Here is a 24725-nt window from a genome sequence, read left to right as displayed (position 1 = left end):
AGTAGAGGGCAGAGAGAATAGAATCAATGAGGCTGAAGACAGAATTAGCAAGATTGAGGATGAATTAGAGACAACTAAAAAAGAAGTAAGAGATCTCAAAAAGAGATTAAGAGATGCTGAAAACAACAACAGAGTCCTATGGGATGACTTCAAAAGAAACAATATACGCATTATTGGCTTACCAGAGGAAGAAAGAGAAGGGGAGGAAGAAAGCGTTCTCCAGGCCATAATAGCTGAAAATTTCTCTAGTCTAGACAACACCAAAGACATAAAGATTCAAGAAGCCCAGAGGTTCCCAAACAGAATTAACCCAGACCTAAAGACACCAAGACATGTCATACTTAGATTGGAAAGGAATAAGGATAAAGAAAGGATCCTCAAGGCTGCAAGAGAAAAACAAAGAGTCACCTACAAAGGAAAACCCATAAGATTAGCAGCAGACTTCCCCATACAAACAATACAGGCCAGAAGAGAATGGCAAGATATCTATCGAGTGCTCAATGAGAAAGGCTTTCAGCCAAGAATACTATATCCTGCTAGATTGACATTCAGACTAGATGGAAGCATCAAAACCTTCTCAGACAAGCAACAGTTGAAGGAAGCAACCATCACCAAGCCTGCCTTGAAAGAAGTTCTGAAAGGTTTCCTATAAACAACCAGACCACCACAAATAGAACATATATCAAAACACTCTAAAACTCTACAAGAATGGCGTTAAAATATCTTCAATCTTTGATATCAATAAATGTCAATGGCCTGAATTCACCTATTAAAAGACACAGAGTAGGAAGATGGATCAGAAAACACAACCCAACAATATGTTGTCTACAGGAAACTCACCTAACGCAACAAGACAAACACAGACTTAAAGTGAAAGGATGGAAAACTATCATCCAAGCCAATGGCCCACAAAAAAGGGCAGGAACAGCTATTCTCATATCTGACATGATAGACTTTAAAATACATAAGATTAAAAAAGATAGGAATGGACACTACTTAATGCTTAGAGGATCAGTCAATCAAGAGGACTTAACAATTATTAATATCTATGCACCCAATGAGAAGCCATCTAAATACATCAAACTTCTACTGAAAGAGCTACAGCAATATATTAACAGTAACACAATCATAGTAGGGGACTTCAACACCCCACTATCTCAACTTGACAGATCATCCAGGAAGAAAATCAGTAAAGACATAAGGGAGCTAAATGAAGAGATAGGTAAACTAGAACTATTGGACATTTTCAGAGTCATTCATCCCAAGAAACTGGAAGACACATTTTACTCAAATCCACATGGATCATTCTCAAGGATAGACCATATGTTAGGCCACAAAGACAGCATCAGCCTATTCAAGAGCACTGAAATCATCCCAAGCATCTTCTCAGACCACAGTGGAATTAAACTAACACTTAACAATCAACAAAAGATCAGTAACAGTGCCAAAATGTGGAAGCTCAACAGTACACTTCTTAACAACTTCTGGGTCAAAGAGGAAATCAAGGAAGAAATCAAAATGTTTCGAGAGTTCAATGAAAATGAAGACACAAGCTATCAAAATATTTGGGACACAGCTAAAGCAGTCCTAAGAGGGAAGTTCATAGCTATACAAGCACACATTAGGAAACAAGAAAAGGCACAAATAAACAGCCTGATTGCACATCTTAAAGACCTAGAAGAAGAACAACAAAGGAACCCTAAATCAACCAGAAGGACAGAAATTACTAAAGTTAGGGCAGAAATAAATAACATTGAGAATAGGAAAACCATACAAAAGATCAATGAAAGTAAATGTTGGTTCTTCGAAAGAGTAAACAAAATCGACAAACCTTTAGCCAGACTCACAAAACAAAAAAGGGAGAAGACCCAAATAAATCGGATATTAAATGAGAGAGGAGATATCACAACAAACACTGCAGAAATTCAACATATCATGCGAGGCTTCTATGAACAACTATGTGCCACCAAGTTAGAGAACCTGGAAGAAATGAATGATTTCCTAGATACCTACCAACTTCCAAAACTAAGTAAAGAGGAAGTGGATAACATGAACAGGCCCATCACAGCTAATGAAATTGAAACAGTTATCAAAAATCTTCCCAAAAATAAAAGTCCTGGACCAGATGGTTTTACAAATGAATTCTACAAAACTTTCAAAGAAGAACTAATACCTCTACTTTTAAAAGTCTTCCAGAAGATTGAAGACACTGGAATACTCCCTGCCAGCTTCTATGAAGCCAACATCACCCTGATACCAAAAGCAGACAGGGACACAACCAAAAAAGAAAACTACAGACCAATATCTCTGATGAACATGGATGCGAAAATATTGAACAAAATTCTAGCCAACCGGATACAGCAGTATATCAAAAAGATTGTTCATCATGACCAAGTGGGGTTTATCCCAGGCATGCAAGGTTGGTTTAATATACGTAAATCAATCAATGTGATCCACCACATCAACAAAAGCAAGACCAAAAACCACATGGTCATATCAATAGATGCAGAGAAAGCCTTTGACAAAATACAACATCCCTTTATGATCAAAACACTACAAAAAATAGGAATAGATGGAAAATTCCTGAAGATAGTGGAGTCTATATATAGCAAACCTACAGCCAGCATCATACTCAATGGTGAAAAACTGGAAGCATTTCCCCTCAGATCAGGTACTAGACAGGGCTGCCCACTATCATCATTACTATTCAACATAGTGTTGGAAGTTCTTGCCATAGCAATCAGGCAGGAGCAAGGAATTAAAGGAATACAGATTGGAAGAGAAGAAGTCAAACTCTCCTTATTTGCAGATGACATGATAGTATACATGGAAAAACCTAAGGAATCTAGCAAGAAGCTTTTGGAAATCATCAGGCAATACAGTAATGTGTCAGGCTATAAAATTAATATTCAAAAGTCAGTGGCATTCCTCTATGCAAACACTAAGTTAGAAGAAATTGAAATCCAGAAATCAGTTCCTTTTTCTATAGCAACAAAAACAATAAAATATCTAGGAATAAACCTAACCAAAGAAGTGAAAAACTTGTATACTGAAAATTATGAGTCACTACTCAAAGAAATTGAAAAAGACACAAAGAATTGGAAAGATATTCCATGTTCATGGGTTGGAAGAATTAACATAATAAAAATGAATATATTACCCAGAGCCATCTACAAATTTAATGCTATCCCCATCAAGATCCCAAGCACATTTTTTAGGAGAATAGAACAAATGCTACAAATGTTTATCTGGAACCAGAAAAGACCTAGAATTGCCAAAACAATCTTGAGAAAAAAGAACAGAACCGGAGGCAGCACACTGCCAGATCTCAAACTATATTATAGGGCCATTGTCATCAAAACTGCTTGGTACTGGAACATGAACAGACACACTGACCAGTGGAATAGAATTGAGAGCCCAGAAATGAGGCCCCACACCTATGGACATCTAATCTTTGACAAAGGGGCCCAGACTATTACATGGGGAAAGCAGAGTCTCTTCAACAAATGGTGTTGGAAACAATGGGTTGAAACATACAGAAGAATGAAGCTGAATCACTGTATTTCACCAAATACAAAAGTAAATTCCAAGTGGATCAAGGACTTGGATGTTAGACCAGAAACTATCAGATACTTAGAGGAAAATATTGGAAGAACTTTTTTCCGCATAAATTTTAAAGACATTTTCAATGAAACGAATCCAATTACAAGGAAGACTAAGGCAAGTATAAACCTATGGGACTACATCAAATTAAAAAGCTTCTTCACAGCAAAAGAAACCACTACCCAAATCAAGAGACCCCTCACAGAATGGGAGAAGATCTTTACATGCCATACATCAGATAAGAGTTTAATAACCAACATATATAAAGAGCTTACCAGACTCAACAACAAGACAGCAAATAACCCCATCCAAAAATGGCGGGAGGACTTGGACAGAATATTCACCACAGAAGAGATCCAAAAGGCCGAGAAACACATGAAAAAATGCTCCAAGTCTCTGATTGTCAGAGAAATGCAAATCAAGACAACAATGAGATATCACTTCACTCCTGTGAGAATGTCACACATCAGAAAAGGTAACAGCAGCAAATGCTGGAGAGGGTGTGGGGTCAAAGGAACCCTCCTACACTGCTGGTGGGAATGTCAATTGGTCCAACCTCTGTGGAGAACAGTCTGGAGAACTCTCAGAAGGCTAGAAATGGACCTACCCTATGACCCTGCAATTCCCCTCCTGGGGATATATCCTAAGGAACCCAACACATCCATCCAAAAAGATCTGTGTACACATATGTTCTTGGCAGCACAATTTGTAATAGCCAAAACCTGGAAGCAACCCAGGTGTCCAACAACAGATGAGTGGCTGAGCAAGTTGTGGTATATATACACAATGGAATACTACTCAGCTGTAAAAAATGGTGACTTCACCGTTTTCAGCCGATCTTGGATGGACCTTGAAAAAATCATGTTGAGTGAAATAAGTCAGAAACAGAAGGATGAATATGGGATGATCTTACTCTCAGGCCGAAGTTGAAAAACAAGATTAGAAAAGAAAACACAAGTCGAACCTGAAATGGAATTGGCGTATTACACCAAAGTAAAAGACTCTGGGGTGGGTGGGTGGGTGGGGAGAATACAGGTCCATGAAAAATGATGAATGAAATAGTGGGGGTTGTATTACTAAATGGGAATCTGGGGAATGTTATGCATGTAAAAAAAAAAAAAGAAGTAGAAACGCAAAGCAGAAATTGACTGAGTTTGGAGTATGGCACCAAAGTAAGAAAGCAGAAGTATACTAGAGTTTGCAGTGAGTACCTCCCTAATACTTCCTCTCCACTTTTCCAAGCTTTGGATCCATGATTGCTCAACAATTTGTTTGGCTTTGTATGTTAACTCTCTTTTCAGTCACCAGGTTCCAGGTGTCATCAGGATGCCGGCCAGACTTCCCTGGATTGAAGACACCACCAATGTGTCCTGGAGCTCAGCTTCCCCAGAGACCCATCCTACTAGGGAAAGAGAGAGGCAGACTGGGAGTATGGACCGACCAGTCAACGCCCATGTTCAGCGAGGAAGCAATTACAGAAGCCAGACCTTCTACCTTCTGCAACCCTCAATGACCCTGGGTCCATGCTCCCAGAGGGATAGAGAATGGGAAAGCTATCGGGGGAGGGGGTGGGATATGGAGATTGGGCGGTGGGAATTGTGTGGAGTTGTACCCCTCCTACCCTATGGTTTTGTTAATTAATCCTTTCTTAAATTAAAAAAAAAAGTTATACAAATAGTGCATTGTTTCATTTATTCTACTTTATCCTGCTGTAACATATTTTATCATTATGAAACATTGCTTGCAAATAAGAAGCCAATATTCATACACTATTATTAACTAAGTGCCACTTTTTATTATGGATTTCTTAGTTTTTTCTTTAGTGTTCTTTTCTGTCCTGGAATTCAATCTTGCATCCTGAACTACATTCAACCTTCTTTCTTCCTTTGCTCTATGAAGCTTTAGATTTTTTTTCTTGCTTTGTATAACCATGGAAGTTTTTAGGAGTACCTGTCAGGTATTTTGTATAATGTCTCTTAATTGGAATGTCTCTGATGTTAGAGTTCAGAGTTTTGAGATAAAAACTACAGATGTGATGTGTGCTCATTTCTTATATCATATTAGGGTATACATTATTACATGACTTGGTTGCCAACCGAGATATCTCTCTTCCCCCCCCCTCCGTGTGTGTGTGGTGTGTGTGTGTGTGTGTGTTGCAAATCTACCACTTCCCTCTCGAATCCTCTCACCTTCCTGTATTATACTCTTTGGAGTTACTAGTAGAATCCAACTCAAGAATTATATTTATAGTTAAGCTCAAAAAGGTGGAAGTTGAGTTTATCCTCTTGAAGTGAGAGTACTGCAATAAATTAAATAGGATTCTTCTATAATGAAAATGGTCTATTTTAAAAAAATAACTGCATGGGGGAGGTTTAATGTTTTATAGCACAGTTGTTGACACATGGGTATAATTTATCATCTCTTTAATAAGTGTCTGCAAAACACTCTCACCCTCAACTTAGATCTTTGTTTATCATCATGCGCCAGAGTCCCCAAGCCCCTTTCGCTCTTTCTTGCCACTTCTTCCCCAGAGTTCTTTGTTTTGGTGCATACACCATGCTCAGCCTAGTTTTATTTTGTGTTTTCCTTTTCTGTCCTTGTTTCTTAAATTCTAGGTATGAGTGAGATTATTCATCCTTTTCCTTTTGGCTTATGATTTCTTCAAGGTCCATTCAAAATTAGGCAAGGCAGAGAAAGGATGATTTTTTTTTTCACCTCTAGCTCACCATGACTGACTTTGATTTCTTCCACAGTTCTATTTATTAACATTTCAAAATATAATATGATAGAAAAAATAAGGTGTGCAAATAAAAGAACTTCTATACTTTATTGTATTTAAAATATTACTGCTTATGTCATATTTTAATTTGATAAATATAAAATTGTAACAAAAAAGTATGTTAAGGGTGATGTCATACCATGTAAAACATAGTTTAATTGCCCAGAAGATAGTTTCACAATTTTTTCCATAAACAGTTTTTACTAATTATGCAGTGAAGAATTTCTTAAATGTTTCATGCAGTAATTTAAGATATTTTTATCCTGTTTCACAAGATTTCAAACAGCATCTCAAATTAGATCACTTTGTAATTTGTTATCTGTATAATGAATTGAGATATATGAATTGTAAAATTTGGTTAGTAATTCTATAAATTAGTTTTTTTGCATAAAGTAGATCAGATTATATTGTATTTATAAAATTACAATAGTGTAAAGTGTTTGGTCTTTTCAGTGTGAATTGTGCACATTTCTGCTAATTACTCCATTTTCCCTGACACTCCATACTTTCTCTTACTTGGCGCATTTTCCTATACATTGAATCGGCAGGAGAGCAAACCAACTCTGTGGCAGTGCTCTCGCCTCCTCCTGTACATTGAATCTATTTGTAGGCATTCATTGAATCACAAAATGTTTTAGTTGAACATCTTTAGAAATGATGTAACTCTCTCTTCATTTACTAAGGTATCTTAAGATATTTGGCATAGATAATCAGTTAATAAGAACAGAGTAGGTTGAACTTCAAAGTTTTGATTATAAAGCCAATGTTCTCACTATGCTTCACTTTTATCTGACTTGTGAATTTTACTGGGAATCAGTATCCCATTGTTTTGGAATGTTATTTTTGACATAGAAAACTTACATTGAAGTTTGTTTTCTTCTTTTTCAATTGTTTTAATTTATTTTTTGGATAGAGACAATCAGAAATCAGGAGAGGAGGGGGAGAGAGACAGAGAGGTATCTACAGTCTTGGTTCACCACTTCCAAAGCTTTCCCCCTTCAGGTGGGGACCAGGGGCTCAAACCCAGGTCCTTGCACATCATAAAATGTGTGCTCGACCAAGTGCACCACCACCCAGCCTAAAGTTTGCTTTCTATTTTTAAAAAAATTAATCATTTTTATTTGTTTATTGGATAGAGAGCCAGAAATTGAGAGGGAAGGAAGTGGTAGAGAAGGGAGAGAGATAGAGACACCTTCCACACTGCTTCACCACTCACAATGCTTTCCCCTTGTGGTAGGGGACTAGGGGCTCCAACCCAGGTCATTGTACATGCAACATTTGTGCCCAACCAGGTGCACCACCATCCAGCCCCAAAGTTTGTTTTCTCTAACAGAAATACTTTAGTGTCCTTGTCACTTGAAATCTGACTCAGATCTTACTATGAGTTGCAACAATAACGCTTTCAAAGTTAAAAATGCAAGAAACCTTGTGAAGTTTCTCACAAACCATGTGTGTATTCATTATGAAGTAATATAACAAAATTGAGGAGCCAGGTGGTGGCACACCTGGTTGAGCTCACATGTTACAATGTGCAAGGACCCATGTTCAAGCCCCCCACCCCCATGTGCATGGGGAAAGCTTTGCTAATGGTGAAGCAGTGTTGTGGGTGTCTCTCTCCTTCTCTGTCACCCTCTTCCCTCTCAATTTCTGTCTGTCTCTATCCAATAAATAAATAAAGATAATTAAAAAAAAAGAAATTCAAGGGGAGCAAGCAGTAGCGAACCAGGTTAAGCATACATAGAGCAAGGCACAAGGGCTAGCACAAGGATCCTGGTTCAAGGCCCTGGCTCCCCACTTGCAGGGGGGGATCACATCACAAGCGGTGAAGCAAGTCTGCAGGTGTCGTTATCTCTCCCTCTCTATCTTCCCCTCCTCTCTCAATTTCTCTTTGTTCTATCCAAGAACAACAACAATAACGACAACAAAGGAAAAAAAATGGCTGAGCCCCAGTGATACAAAAAAAAAAGAAAAGAAAAGAAAAGAAAAGAAGGGAGTCAGGCAGTAGCACAGTGGGTTAAGCGCACATGGCGTAAAGCACAAAGTCTGGCATAAGGATCCTGGTTTGAGCCCCTGGCTCCCCACCTGCAGGGGAGTCGCTTCACAAGTAGGTGAAGCAGGTCTGCAGGTGTCTATCTTTCTCTCCCCCTCTCTGTCTTCCCCTCCTCTCTCCATTTCTCTCTGTCCTATACAACAACAATGACATCAATAAAAAAACAATAATAACAACAACAATAAAAACAAGGGCAACAAAAGGGAACAAATAAGTATTTAAAAACAAAAAAACAAAGAAAAAAAAGATTCGCAACTGTGAACTCTTAAGTACCTGGCTTAGACACAAGTCAATCCAGGCAAGTGTGATTAGTGGATTGAAAAGTAGTGAGAGAGGGACCTCATAACTCACCAAATATAATGGTTAAACTGAGAAGAAACACTGGAGAAATAACCAGGTCAAAAGCCCACATATAAGTCTCCAAAAGGTAGAAACACATAAGGATGAGGACAACATCCAGACACTAATTGATGCAATAGTTACAGGAGTGAGGAAAGTTTAATAGAAAAAAAAAGTTCAGGGAAAAAATGACCATTTGATTCTCAGCATTTATTCTATTAATTTTTTGTAATCTTATTTTCCTTTTTACCTTATGGAGGGGGGTGTCTAATGGATTACAGTGCAGTTGTTGACTCATGGGCACATTATCTGACCTCCCTGTGATAGTTGTCTTCAGAACACCCTCACTCTCAACTTGAGTCCTAGATCTTTTTCCACCATCATACATCAGGACCCCAACATCTTCCCTGTCCACAAAACCACCTCCCTACCTATCCTACCCCTAGTCCTTAGCTTTGGTACAACACAGCACATCCAGTTCAAGTTTCTCTGTATTTTTTTTTTTTTATTTCTGTCATTGTTTCTTTTCCTACTACACTTCTTCCTTCCTGTCCTCTTCCTAATTCTTTTTTATTGACACTAGGATTATTTAGGGCTCAGTACTATCTGGGGCCATGTTAGTATTTTGAATATGTTATTCCTCTCCCTCCTTGCCTTTAGGGTTTGTGATGAGATCCTGATGATTCTACCTCTGTATGTCAATTCTTTCTTTTCCCTAGTAGCCTGTAATGTTTTTCCTTGCTCTTGCTTTCAGCTAGTTTTACTGTGATGTGTCTTAATGTATACTGTTTTGAGTTCAGGAACTTGGGTGTTAGGTTCAACTTCCTGAATGTATATGTTTTGAACATTGCCCAATTTTCTGATATGATTTCTTTGAATATGTTTTCTACTCCCAGCTCCTTCTTTTCTTCTTCATGGATCCTAATAACTCTCACATTTGTCTTTCTGATGGACTCTGATAATTCACAGAGCAGTGCTTCATTTTCCCTAACATGGCCTTTGAAAAATCCCTTTGTTAGGTTTTGCTGTAACATACACAACATCACTGTAATTTATGTCCTTTGACATTATTTGTATATAGCTATGACACTGGTTGCTTCTGTTCTCCCTGGTCTAAGCTTTTTTTTTAATTTATTTTTTATTTTTTATTTAAGAAAGGATTAATTAACAAAACCATAGGGTAGGAGGGGTACAATTCCATACAATTCCCATCACCCAATCTCCATTTCCCACCCCCTCCCCTGATAGCTTTCCCATTCTCTATTCCTCTGGGAGCATGGACCCAGGGTCATTGTGGGTTGCAGAAGGTAGAAGGTCTGGCTTCTGTAATTGCTTTCCCGCTGAACATGGGCGTTGACTGGGCGGTCCATACTCCCAGTCTGCCTCTCTCTTTCCCTAGTAGGGTGGGTCTCTGGGGAAGCTGAGCTCCAGGACATATTGGTGTCGTCTTCAATCCAGGGAAGCCTGGCCGGCATCCTGATGACACCTGGAACCTGGTGACTGAAAAGAGAGTTAACATACAAAGCCAAACAAATTGTTGAGCAATCATGGACCCAAAGCTTGGAATAGTGGAGAGGAAGTGTTAGGGAGGTACTCACTGCAGACTCTAGTGTACTTCTGCTTTATATTTTGCAGTAGTTTATAGATACGTGTGAAGATATGCTCTCTCACACAGAAACTGGTGTATATCTAGGTTTTGGGACTTTGTTAGAAAGTGAACCACCTGAGATGAAATTAGAGTATACTATGAAAGGAAAGGTCTCACCCAAGTAATGAAGCTGAAGGGTTGTCATTCCACACGTGAAGTCTCTGGACACAGTCTGAAGTGAAGCATGTTGAGGTGGCAATCGTTGTGTTGGTTAGGTTGTGATCGGCAGATGCAATATTATTTGATTTGGATTGGGAGAGGCATACGGGAAAGTGGGCCCTATCCAAGGGTTCCAGGACTGGGGGAAGTAGAGGCTCTATAGTGGAGATGTGAGGTTCCTGCTGCCTTAGGGTTCAAAAAGACAATGGATAGTTAATGTTATCATCACATTATTTGTTAATTGGGTTAACTTTGAAAAGTCCTTTTGTTATGGTTTGCTGTACAGTACCCAGTATCTTGTATATAGCTGTGCTATTGGTTGCTTCTGATCTACTTGGTCTAGGCTTTTGAGAGAGTCTGCATATCAATTACACAGCCTATATATTGAAAAGATTCAGTTTGTGTTTTGAAAAACTTCGAGACATACAATTAATTTTTCCCCTCTCGTATTAATTAACTAGTGATTTATATGACTACATTTTACTAGGAGTGTACATAAATGTTGGTATGCCTTTAAAAAACCCCTTCTGGGAGTCAGGCTGTAGCACAGCGGGTTAAGCGCAGGTGGTGCAAAGCACAAGGACCGGCATAAGGATCCCGGTTCGAACCCTGGCTCCCCACCTGCAGGGGAGTCGCTTCACAGGCGGTGAAGCAGGTCTGCAGGTGTCTATCTTTCTCTCCTCCTCTCTGTCTTCCCCTCCTCTCTCCATTTCTCTTTGTCCTATCCAACAACAACAACAATAATAATAACTACAACAATAAAACAACAAGGGCAACAAAAGGGAATAAATAAATTAAATAAATATTAAAAAAAAACCCTTCTGTTTCATTTGGTTTAATCCCCCCTGCTTAATACTGTATTTTATTTACATAACACTGTATTTTATTTACATAACCTCTGTCAACAAGCACCACCTTCCCTCCAGGGCATTGGTGGTTTAGTGGTAGAATTCTTGCCTGCTCTGCCCCCTCTCCTTGTCATACCCTGATTTTCACCAGTCACTTTTCTCTCCACCCTCTCTGCGTCGCATCTTGTTCTCATCCTATTGGGCTAGTATATTTATAAGGACAAGATTGTTTGTAGTTAGTTAGTTTAGCTTAGCTTGGTATAGATTGCGCTGCGTCCTGCATGAATAAAGAGATACTGCGTACAACCCAGGCATGAGTCTCTGGTCATCTGTTACCCGCCCGTGAAGCCAGCCCGGCGAAAACAACATATGGCGCCCAACGTGGGGCCTAACCTGCACATCTCCCAGATAAGTGAAGACTTTGCCTACCTATGCACTATGTTCTTCTCTTCTGCTTAAGAAGAGGTTTGCCAAAGCCTCTACTGTTTCATCATGAGACAGTTACTCAGTCTCTGGAACATTTTGCTCTGGGCCACACTTTGTTTCCCTGACAGGGAACTTTGGTTTCTTGTGACCCTAATCATAGAGCTTGGGAGATGCACTGAGATTTCTCCTTGGACTTTCTGGATTCCCTCTCCCATGTTTCCCGAGGAAAAGGACTACATTTTGCTCCGGGCCACAGTTTGGTTCTTTATGACCATCGTAGACCTTGAGATATGCTCAGAGATTTCCCCTGGGACTTTCTAGACTTCTCAAATGTTTCCCATGGAGAAGGTCTACTCTAATTTGAGGAGCATTCTCCAGTACCATGACAGTCCCCCAAAATGGAGACACGTGGTTAGTTCTACTCTCCTGATTAGATGCTTTCTTCGATGAGAAGACACTTTTAAAAGTAGATGCCTGAAGCAATACAGCAAGAACAGTCAGAAGCACCCTAAATAAAATTTTGAAGAGCTTTTTGGACTAGGACGCCCTCCGGGGAATCTTGATGCTACATGGTGAGATCTGTTTCATAAGAGAGTGATTTGAATGACTGAATTTTTGTTTGACATTGACTTAAAAAAAAAAAGCTAGACACAGCCATGATTTCTAGAGACATCCAGAAACAATCAAAAAATTGTTTTTTCCTCCTTTGATTTATTTTTTTATGTCTTGGCATAAATCTGAATTGCTTAATCCTAAAAACAGTATGAGTTATGGGCGGGGCAGATAGTGCAATGATTATGTTAATTATTCTCATGCCTGAGGCTTTTAACCGTGGTTCTTCTGTTTACCTTTCTACATTATATTGAGTTTAAACTGTTTAAACAACCTTAAAATCATACTAGAAAAGACTTCCAATTATAATGGAGTTATCAATTATAGTAAACTTCTAATCTGCTACAAGTTTTGTTTGACAAGTAAGTAAATTTCAGCTGTCAAGTCTTCACATGAAAAAACATCTACTCAAATAGAATTCCTGAAAATCCATTTAGATCCTGTTCTCTGACATCACCCACAAGATGGAATGACTACAACACACCCCCAGAAACCAATGATGTGACCTGGCATGACCTGAAGAAACAGATTCACAGACTCCAAAGATCACTCTCTACAGAAAAGCAGAATTCTGGTGGCCAACATTCCCCATCGAGACAGACATGCAGCGTTTCATCCCTTGGCATTTTCTTCTGTGGTCAGCTACTTTAGATTGACACCTCCATCGGACTTACTGGTACACGCTGCTGTGTTTCTCAAAGACTAACTTCAACCAATTGCCTTGAGACTTTATAGACCATGTCCCCTCGCCTGCAGGCTCTGTCCCCAGAGGTAGAAAACTCTTCCTCCTTATTAGGTTATGCCCACAGAGGCAAGAAATGCCCTTTGAGGCAAGAGATGCCCCCAGAGGCATGAAGCGCTCTGAGAGGTAAGAAATGCCCTTTCGCCTGCTAGGCCTTGCCCTTTGAGACAAAAAACATTGCCCTTGGCATCACACTGGTTATTGCGGCTTGCCTATTTTGTTTTCCATGTCTTATGCCAGTTATTTTGAAAATGCCTGTACGATATAGGTTTCTGTTCACCCCACAATCCTGATACTATGGCCATTAGTTAAAAAGAAAGAGGGAATTGTTGGTATGCTTTTAAAAAACCCCTTCTGTTTCATTTGGTTTAATCCCCCATGCTTAACACTGCATTCTATTTACATAACACTGTATTCTATTTACATAACCTCTGTCAACAAGCACCACCTTCCCTCCAGGGCATTGGTGGTTTAGTGGTAGAATTCTTGCCTGCTCCGCCCCCTCTCCTTGTCATACCCTGATTTTCACCAGTCACTTTTCTCTCCACCCTCGCATCCTGTTCCCACCCTACTGGGCTAGTATATTTATAAGGACAAGATTGTTTGTAGTTAGTTAGTTTAGCTTAGCTTGGTATAGATTGCGCTGTGTCCTGCATGAATAAAGAGATACTGCATACAACCCAGGCATGAGTCTCTGGTCGTCTGTTACCCGCCTGTGAAGCCAGCCCGGCAAAAACAACACATAAACACCATTCCCACCACCAAAAGACTGTGACCCATCCCTCCCACCTACTCCCACCCCCCACTGTCCCAGGAAGCTGCATGTCTACTCCTCACCACAGGGTTTTTACTTTGGTGCCCTACTTACATTTTGGTCTAAGCTTTTAAGAGACTCAATATATCAAAGACTCAACCTATGGTCTGTGCATTAAAAAGTTTGAGACATTCAATCATTTTTCCCCTCTCGTATTAATTGAATAATGATTTATATGACTACAGATTTTTAGGAGTGTACATAAACACCATTCCCACCACCAAAAGAAAGACTGTGTGATCCCCCCCCCCCCCCCCCCCGCAGCCCAGGGAAACCGAACATCCACTCACCCTCACGCCAGGGATTTTACTTTGGTGCCCTACTCCAGATTCAGTCAAATCCTGCTTTGAGTTTCCCTTTCTCTTCTTCTTTTTCAACTTCTGTTTATGAGTGGGATCATCCCATACTCATCTTTATCTTTCTAACTTAGCTCACTTAACATAATTCCTTCTAGCTCCAAGAAATTTATTTTTACATGAAAGACAGACAGACCAAGAGATTCCATTCTTTGCCCCGAGTAGTAAAAAGGAAAAAAGGTGAACCAGCTTATTTCGCAGATCTCTCATATGTTTCAGCTTTAAATTTTCATGAGTTAATTTGGGTTTTAGTGTGAAGCAGGAGCTTTATGGAGACACTCATTTAGGAACAGTGTCTTGTGATGCCAGGGATTAAGCCTGGACCTCAGACATGCACATCTGGTGCACTACTGCTGCAGTCACCAAACTGGACATACATATTTTCAAGATAAAAAAGAAATTCTTAAAAAACAACTTAATAGGAGTTGGGGGGTAGAATAATGGGGGAAATTTAAAAAATGATGTAACCATTCATTACATACCCTAGATTCACTTGGTAATTGGTACAACCACCTGTTTTAGTGACTTGGCTCTATTCATAGGAGAAACAAACTTTTCATGTTTTCTTCTTTTATTTTTTAGTTAGAGACAGAAAGGTTGATAGAGTTAACAACAGTGAAGCTTCCTTCAGTGCAGTGTGGGCCTAGTTCTAACCTGGTTATTGCATATGGCAAAGCAGAAAGGTATGATGACATACATCGATTTTTTTTTCTCCTTTCAAGCAGGAGTGGTAGTTGTTATAAATTCTACCATAATGAAATTGCTAAGTGTCTAATAAGCAGGACTTACACCATTACCTGGAGCCAATAGTATCCCCTTTTCTGTATCCACTTATTGGGCCTGAAATATGTTGTATCTTTCTCTTTTGAAGCCAATTCTTAAGAATAAAATGAAAGAGAATGAATAGCTACACACCTTATTTTTCTCTGTTGTATAGCAGGAAAAATGTGGGTTTTATTTTTGAGCTGTTTCCAGAAAGAAGCAGTAATTACTTTTGAAATTGTGATGGAAATTGAGTTTGATACTTAATAAAAAAAGGGCTTTGTATCTGGGCACTAATTATAAGTAAAAGATAAGTAGACAAAGACAGGGAAAGAAATATTTCATAAACTTGGAATTTTTATTATGTAACAAAAGGAAAATAATTTATTATAGACATTGGAGCACATTCTTATAACAATACATCAGAACTACAGACATGATGTCACATTAATCTAGAAGTAATCTGCTCCTTTGTTATTGTTAAGATTGGCTTCTGATGTTACAAGTATCTAATAAATTTAAAATTCAGGGTTTATGGGGTTAGCTAGAAAACACTAATGCTTTTAGGAGCTAAGTAACTATAAGTGTCATCAACTAACTGTGTGGACTTGGTGTAAGTCATGACCATTCTCTGCCCAAGTAGTAAAAAGTGAAAGGGTGAACCAGCTGATTTCTCAGATCTCTTATATGTTTCAGCTTTAAATCTTTATGAGTTAATTTGGGTTTTAGTGTGAAATCAATAGAGTTACAGAGACACTTACTTAGGAATAGTTTCTTTATCAAGATCGATGAACACACAGACATGAACACACATAGAAAGATAGAACCTTCTAAATTTTTAAAAATTTTCTTTATTGGGGAATTAATGTTTTATATTTGATAGTAAATACAATAATTTGTACATGCATAACATTTCCCAGTTTTCCACATAACAATACAACCCCCACTAGGTACTCTGTCATCCTTTTTGGACCTGCATTCTCCCCCCCACCAACCTCAGAGTCTTTTACTTTGGTGCAATACACCAACTGTAGTTCAGGTTCTACTTGTGTTTTCTCTTCTGATCTTGTTTTTCAACTTCTGCTTGAGAGTGAGATCATCCCATATTCCTCCTTCTGTTTCTGACTTATTTCATTTAATATGATTTCTTCAAGCTCCATCCAAGATCGGCTGAAAACGGTGAAGTCACCATTTTTAATAGCTGAGTAGTATTCATTGTGTATATATACCACAATTTGCTCAGCCACTCATCTGTTGTTGGACATGTGGGTTGCTTTCAGGTTTTGGCTATTACAAGTTGTGCTGATAAGAACATAGGTGTGCACAGATCTTTTTGGATGGGTGTGTTGGGTTCCTTAAGATATATTCCCAGGAGAGGAATTGCAGGGTCATAGGGTAGGTTCATTTCTAGCCTTCTGAGAGTTCTCCAGACTGCTCTCCACAGAGGTTGGACCAATTTACATTCCCACAAGCAGTGCAGGAGGGTTCCTTTGACCTCACAACCTCTCCAGCATTTGCTGATGTTACCGTTTTTGATATATGACAATCTCACAGGAGTGAAGTGGTATCTCACTTTTTTTTTTTTTTTTTGCATTTCTCTGACAATCAGAGACTTGGAGCATTTTTTCGGCCTTTTGGATCTCTTCTGTGGTGAATATTCTGTCCTCTCCTCATTTTTGGATGGAGTCATTTGTTTTCTTGTTGTTGAGTTTGGCAAGATCTTTATATATTTTGGTTATTAGCCTCTTGTCTGATGTATGGCATGTAAATATCTTCTCCCATTCTCTGAGGGGTATCATTGTTTGGGTATTGGTTTCTTTTGCTGTGCAGAAGCTTTTTAATTTGATATAGTCCCACAGGTTTATGCTTGCCTTAGTCTTCTTTGTAATTGGATTCATTTCATTGAAGATGTCTTTAAAATTTATGTGGAAAAGAGTTCTGCCAATATTTTCCTCTCAGTATCTGATAGTTTGTGGTATAACATCTAAGTCCTTGATCCACTTGGAATTTACTTTTGTGTTTGGTAAAATATGGTGGTTCAGTTTCATTCTTCTGCATGTTTCAACCCATTTTTTACAACACCATTTGTTGAAGAGACTCTGCTTTCCCCATTTAATAGTCTGGGCACCTTTGTCAAAGATTAGATGTCCATAGGTGTGGGGGCTTACTTCTGGTCTCTCAATTCTATTCCACTAGTCAGTGTGTCTATTCATGTTCTAGTACCAAGCAGTTTTGATGACAATGACCCTATAATACAATTTGAGATCTGGGAGTGTGATGCCTCCAGTTCTGTTCTTTTTTCTCAAGATTGTTTTGGCAATTCTAGTTTTTTTCTGGTTCCAGATAAACATTTGTAGCATTTTTTCTATTCTCCTAAAGAATGTGGTTGGGACCTTGATGGGTATAGCATTAAATTTGTATATGGCTCTGGATAGTATATTCATTCTGATGATGTTAATTCTTCTTACCCATGAACATGGAATATCTTTCCACTTCTTTGTGTCTTTTTCTGTTTCCTTGAGTAGTGACTCATAATTTTCAGTATACAAGTCTTTCACTTTTTTGGTTAGGTTTACTCCTAGATATTTTATTGTTTTTGTTGCTATAGTAAAAGGAATTGATTTCTGGATTTCAACTTCTTCTAACTTAGTGTTTAGTGGCATTGAGGAATGCCACTGACTTTTGAATGTTAATTTTGTAGCCTGACACCTTACTGTATTGCTGGATGATTTCCAAAAGCCTCTTGCTGGATTCCTTAGGTTTTTCTATGTATACTATCACATCATCTGCAAATAAGGAGAGTTTGACTTCTTCTCTTCTAATCTGTATGCTTTTAATTCCTTGCTCCTGCCTGATTGCTATGGCAAGAACTTCCAACACTATGTTGAATAGTAATGGTGATAGTGGGCAGCCCTGTCTAGTACCTGATCTGAGGGGAAATACCTCCAGAAAACCTTCTAAATCTTAATGTCAATATGTTTAATTCACTGTATAATAGAGCATTTTCCCAGATAGAACTTGATTTAATATAAATGTGCTTAAAATGTGTATCTTGTGAATTCTTTGTTTCCCTGAAGGAAATATGGCTTTGTTATTTATTAAATACCTGTGCTGAGGTATCTTTTGAGGCATTCTTTTTTTTTAAATTTTTTATTTAAGAAAGGATTAGTGGACAAAAACATAAGGTAGGAGGGGTACAACTCCACACAATTCCCACCACCCAATCCCCATAACCCACCCCCTCCCATGGTAGCTTTCCCACTCTCTAGCTTGATGCATTCTTTTTTTTTTTTTTTTCTAAATATTTATTTTATTTATTTATTCCCTTTTGTTGCCCTTGTTGTTTTATTGTTGTAGTTATTATTGTTGTTGTCGTTGTTGGATAGGACAGAGAGAAATGGAGAGAGGAGGGGAAGACAGAGAGGAGGAGAGAAAGATAGACACCTGCAGTCCTGCTTCACCGCCTGTGAAGCGACTCCCCTGCAGGTGGGGAGCCAGGGTTCGAACCAGGATCCTTATGCCGGTCCTTGGTTTTGCGCCACCTGCGCTTAACCCGCTGCGCTACAGCCCGACTCCCCGCTTGAGGCATTCTTAATGTGTACTAGAGACTGATAGGTGCATGATCATCTAATCTTTGTCGATGCCAGCAATCCCACTACAAGTTCAGTGCTATTGTTGCAAAGGAGGGAATTATATTGGGATGTTGATGTAATGTCTCTAAAGCTACTTAGTTTGCAATTAATTTAGGTCTGACACATTCCAAACTTGTGGCTTAAAAATATGTGTGTTGGCAGATAAGATGGCGACTTGGAGGCAGCTGCTGGCGTGAGCAGCACTGATACTCATTTGTGAATTGTTTTGGGGAAGAAATCTGACTCAGAGTGGACTCTCTCTGTGTGTTGCTTGTCAGCAGGACGGTGAATAAGGGGTCCTAAGTGTGACACCAAGGAGGTGACTATAGCTCGATTTGGGTTAGAAAATAGAGAAAAAATAAAGGAATTTTTTTGATTATTTCTGAAGCGTACCCCTCTTTCTCCCTCTTCCCTACCCTATAACCAGACCCAGGGCGCTGGAGAGCTGCTACTAGTCAGGCTCCTCACTGCTTTTTTCTTTGCCAAGATTCCTGCCTCACCAGGGGTGTGAGTCAAATCCTTTTCCTTTCTGATTCCCTTTGCTTTTATTTATTTATTTTTTTTCCTTTTAAGTGGTTTAAGCCCAACTGGAGTGACAAATATCTGACAAATCAGAGCCTCACCCTCCCTGGGAAGACTACCTGGAGGGTGTTTTCTTCTTTTTTTTTTTCTAACAATTGGTTGTCTTTGCTCAGGCTACCTGAGCCAATCAGGAGCCGTCCAAGCGGCAGACTGCCTGTTAGGGTTTTTTACTCTGTCCTATTTTATTATTACTATTATATATATGCATATCCCTTTCCCCCCCTCCTTCAGGTTGACCAAAATTAACTTTTAGTGTATTTTCCATTGCTAGGTTACTAGGTGTCCTATCCATTGTGAGAAGAACTTGTTTCACTCTACCTACCTAAAAAAAAAAAAAAAAAAAAAAAACCTCCTTCCCGTCACTGCTCTTTTTTTTTCTCATTCTTGTCTTCTTTTCTTCCTCCTTCTTCTGCTTTCTGAATTCACTGATACTCATTTGTGAATTATTTTGGGGAAGAAATCTGACTCAGAGTGGACTCTCTCTGTGTGTGTCTCTTCTTTCAGTGGTGGTATAAAAGCAAGATTTCTGGTGACAGATGCTTCAGGTCCTGGTGGAATTGGGGTTTCATCTTCCCCTAACATTTACACTTCAGGAAGTATGGGCCAAAATTCTTTTTGGGTAGGGTGCCGAAGGTGGGATTTCTGGCTACTATAATTGCTTCTCCACTGGACATATAAAATACCTTTTTTGAAGGACTTTCAAATTAATAGGGAGGATAAGGTAGACCAATACATGATTCAATAGGAAAATACCAAAATTATGAAAGTGTGTTGAGGAGATTGTACAGATGTTAGATAAAATGCTCAGAACTGAGAAAGGGTGTGCTGAAAAGGGAGGCATTGAAATCTATACATCTGAATGATGAATGTATGTCAGGCGAAGGCACTAGAGTTGAGAAAAACCTCAAATTACTCAAAACTTTGGAATTATTCTTTATATAAATTTGAAGATAGTTCCTGACCACAACCAGATCTCCTATGACCTAGATAACTCTTTTGCACTGATATTTACTCACTAGGCAGTTTTATTTATTTTGGGGGATCTTGCCCTTTTGGGGATTTATTTAGGGCTTCTATTCTAATAGAGTGCTACTTAACTCTACAGTTGTTAAGGAACTGAATTTCTTTTGACTTCTTTTCTGTCAGAAGGGCTCATCCATCAGCATCAGCATGTGTCATCATGATATCTAACTTACCCAGAGAAGCCTGCAGTTTTAGACTTTGAAGAAAGAATGTAGTTATAGAGCCGTAAAGTCATGCAGGCATTAGATGACATTATCTAGAGAGTCTGGAGTCTCCTCATTCACAAGAGACAAGGGCATGCTTGGAATCTCAATATGGCAGTGTTCCTAAGAGTATCTGCTCATCCGTCATGGTTCTTCTTAGTCACATTTTCTAGGAAACCTTGCAGCCAGCCAAACATATCATTCTTGACTTGTCTGTTATTCTATCCGGCTGTGAACTTCTCTGATAAGAGCTCAGTCATAAAGCATGGACTCTGAGTAGCATTTTTAATCAAAACAAGATGCTGTATTTGCATTCAGCATGAAAAAAATCTGAGAGTTCATCTCAATAATTCAATCTTCATCATTTGCACATGTGAAAATAAGAGAGTACTCCTACTCCTGAAATCATGCTACTTTAATTGCATGACTGGTAAATTTTATACAAGACAATACTTTCCAAATCTTTGGATCCTAAGTCAGTACTTTGGGAAACAACTGTGGTCCTTCATCTTAATTGAGTAACTCTGAATTGTATAGCATAATAGAAAAATGATATTACAATCTTCCTATATTTATAATGTTTCAGAATAGGGACATGGATGACATTGCATTCTGAGACTGAAGAAAGAAGGACCTGGACAAGAGTAGAAACCAAGAGAAAATAATGTGCCACTCTAGTCTCAGGTGCATTTCATGGAGACTTAATCTTTAGAACTCTCTGTTATCACTTGAGTTTTGGTAATTATCTTAGTTGATGACTCTGGTTTCTATCCAATGAGTATAAGAGAGCATTTCCCTATTTTTCTCTGTACACATTTTTTTTTCTAAATTTTTAAGTGCTAAACAATAAGCATTGATGACCATTGATTCTTTCTTTCTTTCTTTCTTTCTTTCTTTCTTTCTTTCTTTCTTTTCTCTCTCTCTCTCTTTCTTTCTTTCTCTTTCTTTCCCTTCCTTCCCCCTCCCTTTCTTCCTTCCTCCATTCCTTTCTTCTTTCTTTCTTTCTTTCTTTCTTTCTTTCTTTCTTTCCTTTCCTTTCCTTTCCTTTCCTTTCCTTCCTTCCTTCCTTCCTTCCTTCCTTCCTTCCTTCCTTCCTTCCTTCCTCCATTCCTTTCTTTCTTCCCCACCAGACTTATCACTGGAGCTTGGTGCTGGCACTACAAATCCACCACTCCTGTAGACCATTTTTCTTCTTTCCTTTCCCTTCCTTTCTCCCTTCCTTCCTTCCTCTTCCTTCCTTCCTTCCTTCTTCCATTCTTTCTTTTTCTTCTTTCTACTATACTTGATAAGACAGAGAGAAGTTGAGAGGGAAGAGGAGATAGATAGGGATAAGATAGATAGATAGACATCTACTCATCTGTTTCACTGCTTGTAAAGCACCACTATCCTCACCCCCCAGTGGTTTGTGGGGACTGGAAATCAGATCCTTGAGCATGGTTATATGTGCATTTAATCGGATAGATATGGCCCCTGACTGCCATATCTATCCACTGAGGCAAATAGATTGTTAAAATTCCCTATTATTTTTGTGTTGCTGTCATTTTTCATTTTATTATTATTCTAAAGAATTTATTCATGAGAAAGATAGGATTAGATAGAGAAAGAAACAAGGCACCACTGCGGTAGAGTTGGGGCCTCATGACTGAGAATTCAATACTTTACTGTGCCACCTCCTCCCAGACTACTCAAGTTTTCCTTTTAATCTATTTAAATTTGTTTTGTTTATTTTAGTTTTCCTTTGTTGGGTGCATGAAGAATGATGATTGTTATATTTTATTTATAGAATACCTTCTTTATCATCATATAATGTTCATCTTTGACTTTAAACTAGTCATTATTTAAAGTCTATTTTTGTCTAATATAAGTAAAGATTTACCAAGTTCATAATAAATTCTAAATGCATTGATTATTTTTTTTGTCCATTCACTGGCAGTTTGTGTCCTTTCCCCTGAAGCAAGTTTCTTGTAAGCAGTGAATAGTTTTAAAAATATTATTTCAACTCATACAACTACCCTATATTTTGTTAATGTACTTAATTTAACAATTTTAATGGCTTCAACATTTGCATAGAACATTATAAAATTTTAAAGGTATGATTTCTAACTTAATTTCAGTGCCGCTACATTAAAGAGAAGCCCCAACCCTCTCTCTGTCCCATCTTCATTCTTTGCAGTAACCACTCTAGTCTTCACAGTATCTAAGAGTTTGTTTTGTAATTATTATTTTTTGGCAAGTTTATTACATATATATCTATATAGATCTATATAGATATATATACATTTTTTTAAACTAGAGAGCTGCTCAGCTCTTGCTTTTCGTGGTTTGGTGGTTTGGTCCTGGGGTCAGGCATGAAAGCCTTTTTGCTTAGCCACTGTGCTATCTTCTCACCCATGCTATAGTTATTTATATTCCACATTGGACTAACATTATTTGGTAATTTTCTTTTACTCATTTACTTTTACTTATTTTTTAAATTTACTTTTACTTATTTCACCTCATAATGCATTCACATTCCTTTAAGTTTGGTCCAAGAAGAACTTTATCTTTTTAAATGACCAAGTAGTATATCACTAAACATGTAACTCATAGCTTCTTTGCCCATTCTCTAGCAATAGCTAGATAATTTATTGTGTGTCTTAGCTACTGTGAACCATGCTGCTGTGAGCATAAGGGTGCACATATTCTTTTGATTTAGTGTTTTCATATCCTTTCATCAGGTGCACAGGATTGGTACTGCTTGGTGGTACGGTATTTTCATTTTAGTAGTTTTAGTAGTCTCCACAGTATTTTCCATGGGGGTTGTACCAGTTTACATTCCAATCAACATTCTACCAGAGTTCCAGATTTCCTTTTTTTTTTTTCCACAGATATTCACTAGCACCACTTTTTTTTTTTTTTTAATAAAATGGAAGTATTGACAAGACAATAGGATAAGAGGGGTACAATTTCACACCATTCCAACCACCAAAACTCCCTATCCATTCCCCTTCCTTGATAGCTTTCCTATTCTTTATTCCTCTGGGAGTATGGATCCACGGTCATTATGGGGTGCAGAAGGTGGGAGGTCTGGCTTCTGTAATTGCTTCTCTGCTGAATATAGGCATTGGCAGGTCAATTCATATTCCCAGCCTGTCTTTCTCTTTCCCTAATGGGGTGGGTCTCTGGGGAAGCAGAGCTCGATGACACATTGGTGGGGTCATCTGCCCAAGGAAGTCTGGTTGGCATCATGTTAACATCTGGAATCTAGCGGCTGAAAAAAGAGTTAATATAAAAAGCCAAACAACTTGCTGCCTAATCATGAACATAAATATAAGAATATTGCAGATGGAGATTTGGGGTCTCCGTTTTGGAAAAAGCTACTAGGTCTATTTTAGGTATATTTCAAGGGGCCCATGACCCCACTAGTTTTTGCCTGAGCTTGACATTAAAATGCAAGTGACCTACGTTGTTGTCTGGGGAGATGGTGTCATAGTTGGAAAAAGGACTAGAAAGCTGGATCAGGGAAGAGAGTAGCTCCCAAATATGGGCTAAGTATTGTTAATTGTAAACCCTACTTATTTGACCTGGGACCTATATTCAGCACAGGAGACTATGTAACCTCTGCATCCCTGTAGGCCAGAACTCACAGTCTGTGGTCACAGCTAGGAACATTCCAGGCTGCACTAATTTCAGAACCCATGTTCCTCAGGTAGTAGGGAGAGTATGTTGCCCAACCTCCTTTCGGAGAATGGGACATTCCCTATCACTGTTGATCCACATTGAGGGCAATGTCCTATAAGGGCCCACAGAGGGGTCCATTGTGTTGTTCCTGGAGGAGATGACCAGTGACAGTGGTAAGAGGGATATGTTAGAGGTCTAGGTTCATCATGTCTGTGTGGGAACCCCAGGGCTCCCAGACTAGGGCTCCAGGCAGCACCACTTTCTAATCTTTTTTTTTTTTTTAATATAGGTCAACAACCCACAGGTTGATGAGATATGTGAGGTGACATCACATTGCAGTTTTAATATGCCTTCTTCTAATATAAAGTGATGTTGAACGTTTTTCATGTATTTCTGGAACTTAAATATCTTTGGAGAAGTGTATACCCAGATTATTTGTTCACTTTTTGTTGTTTTTCAGTTGTGGGATTTCCTGCTATATTTTGGA

The 24725-nt window shown here is 38.7% G+C and overlaps 1 protein-coding gene across 1 annotated transcript in view; it reads left to right on the top strand.

Annotated features, from left to right (window-relative positions):
- Positions 1–24725, top strand: part of CTNNA3 (catenin alpha 3) — a 1573756-nt gene that overhangs the window by 190896 nt on the left and 1358135 nt on the right. The window lies entirely within an intron of this gene.

The sequence above is a fragment of the Erinaceus europaeus genome, chromosome 1 (assembly GCF_950295315.1).
Source record: "Erinaceus europaeus chromosome 1, mEriEur2.1, whole genome shotgun sequence".
Lineage (NCBI taxonomy): Eukaryota > Metazoa > Chordata > Mammalia > Eulipotyphla > Erinaceidae > Erinaceus > Erinaceus europaeus.
The sequence above is the reverse complement of the archived record's forward strand: the minus strand, read 5'-3'. Positions and strand labels throughout refer to the sequence as shown.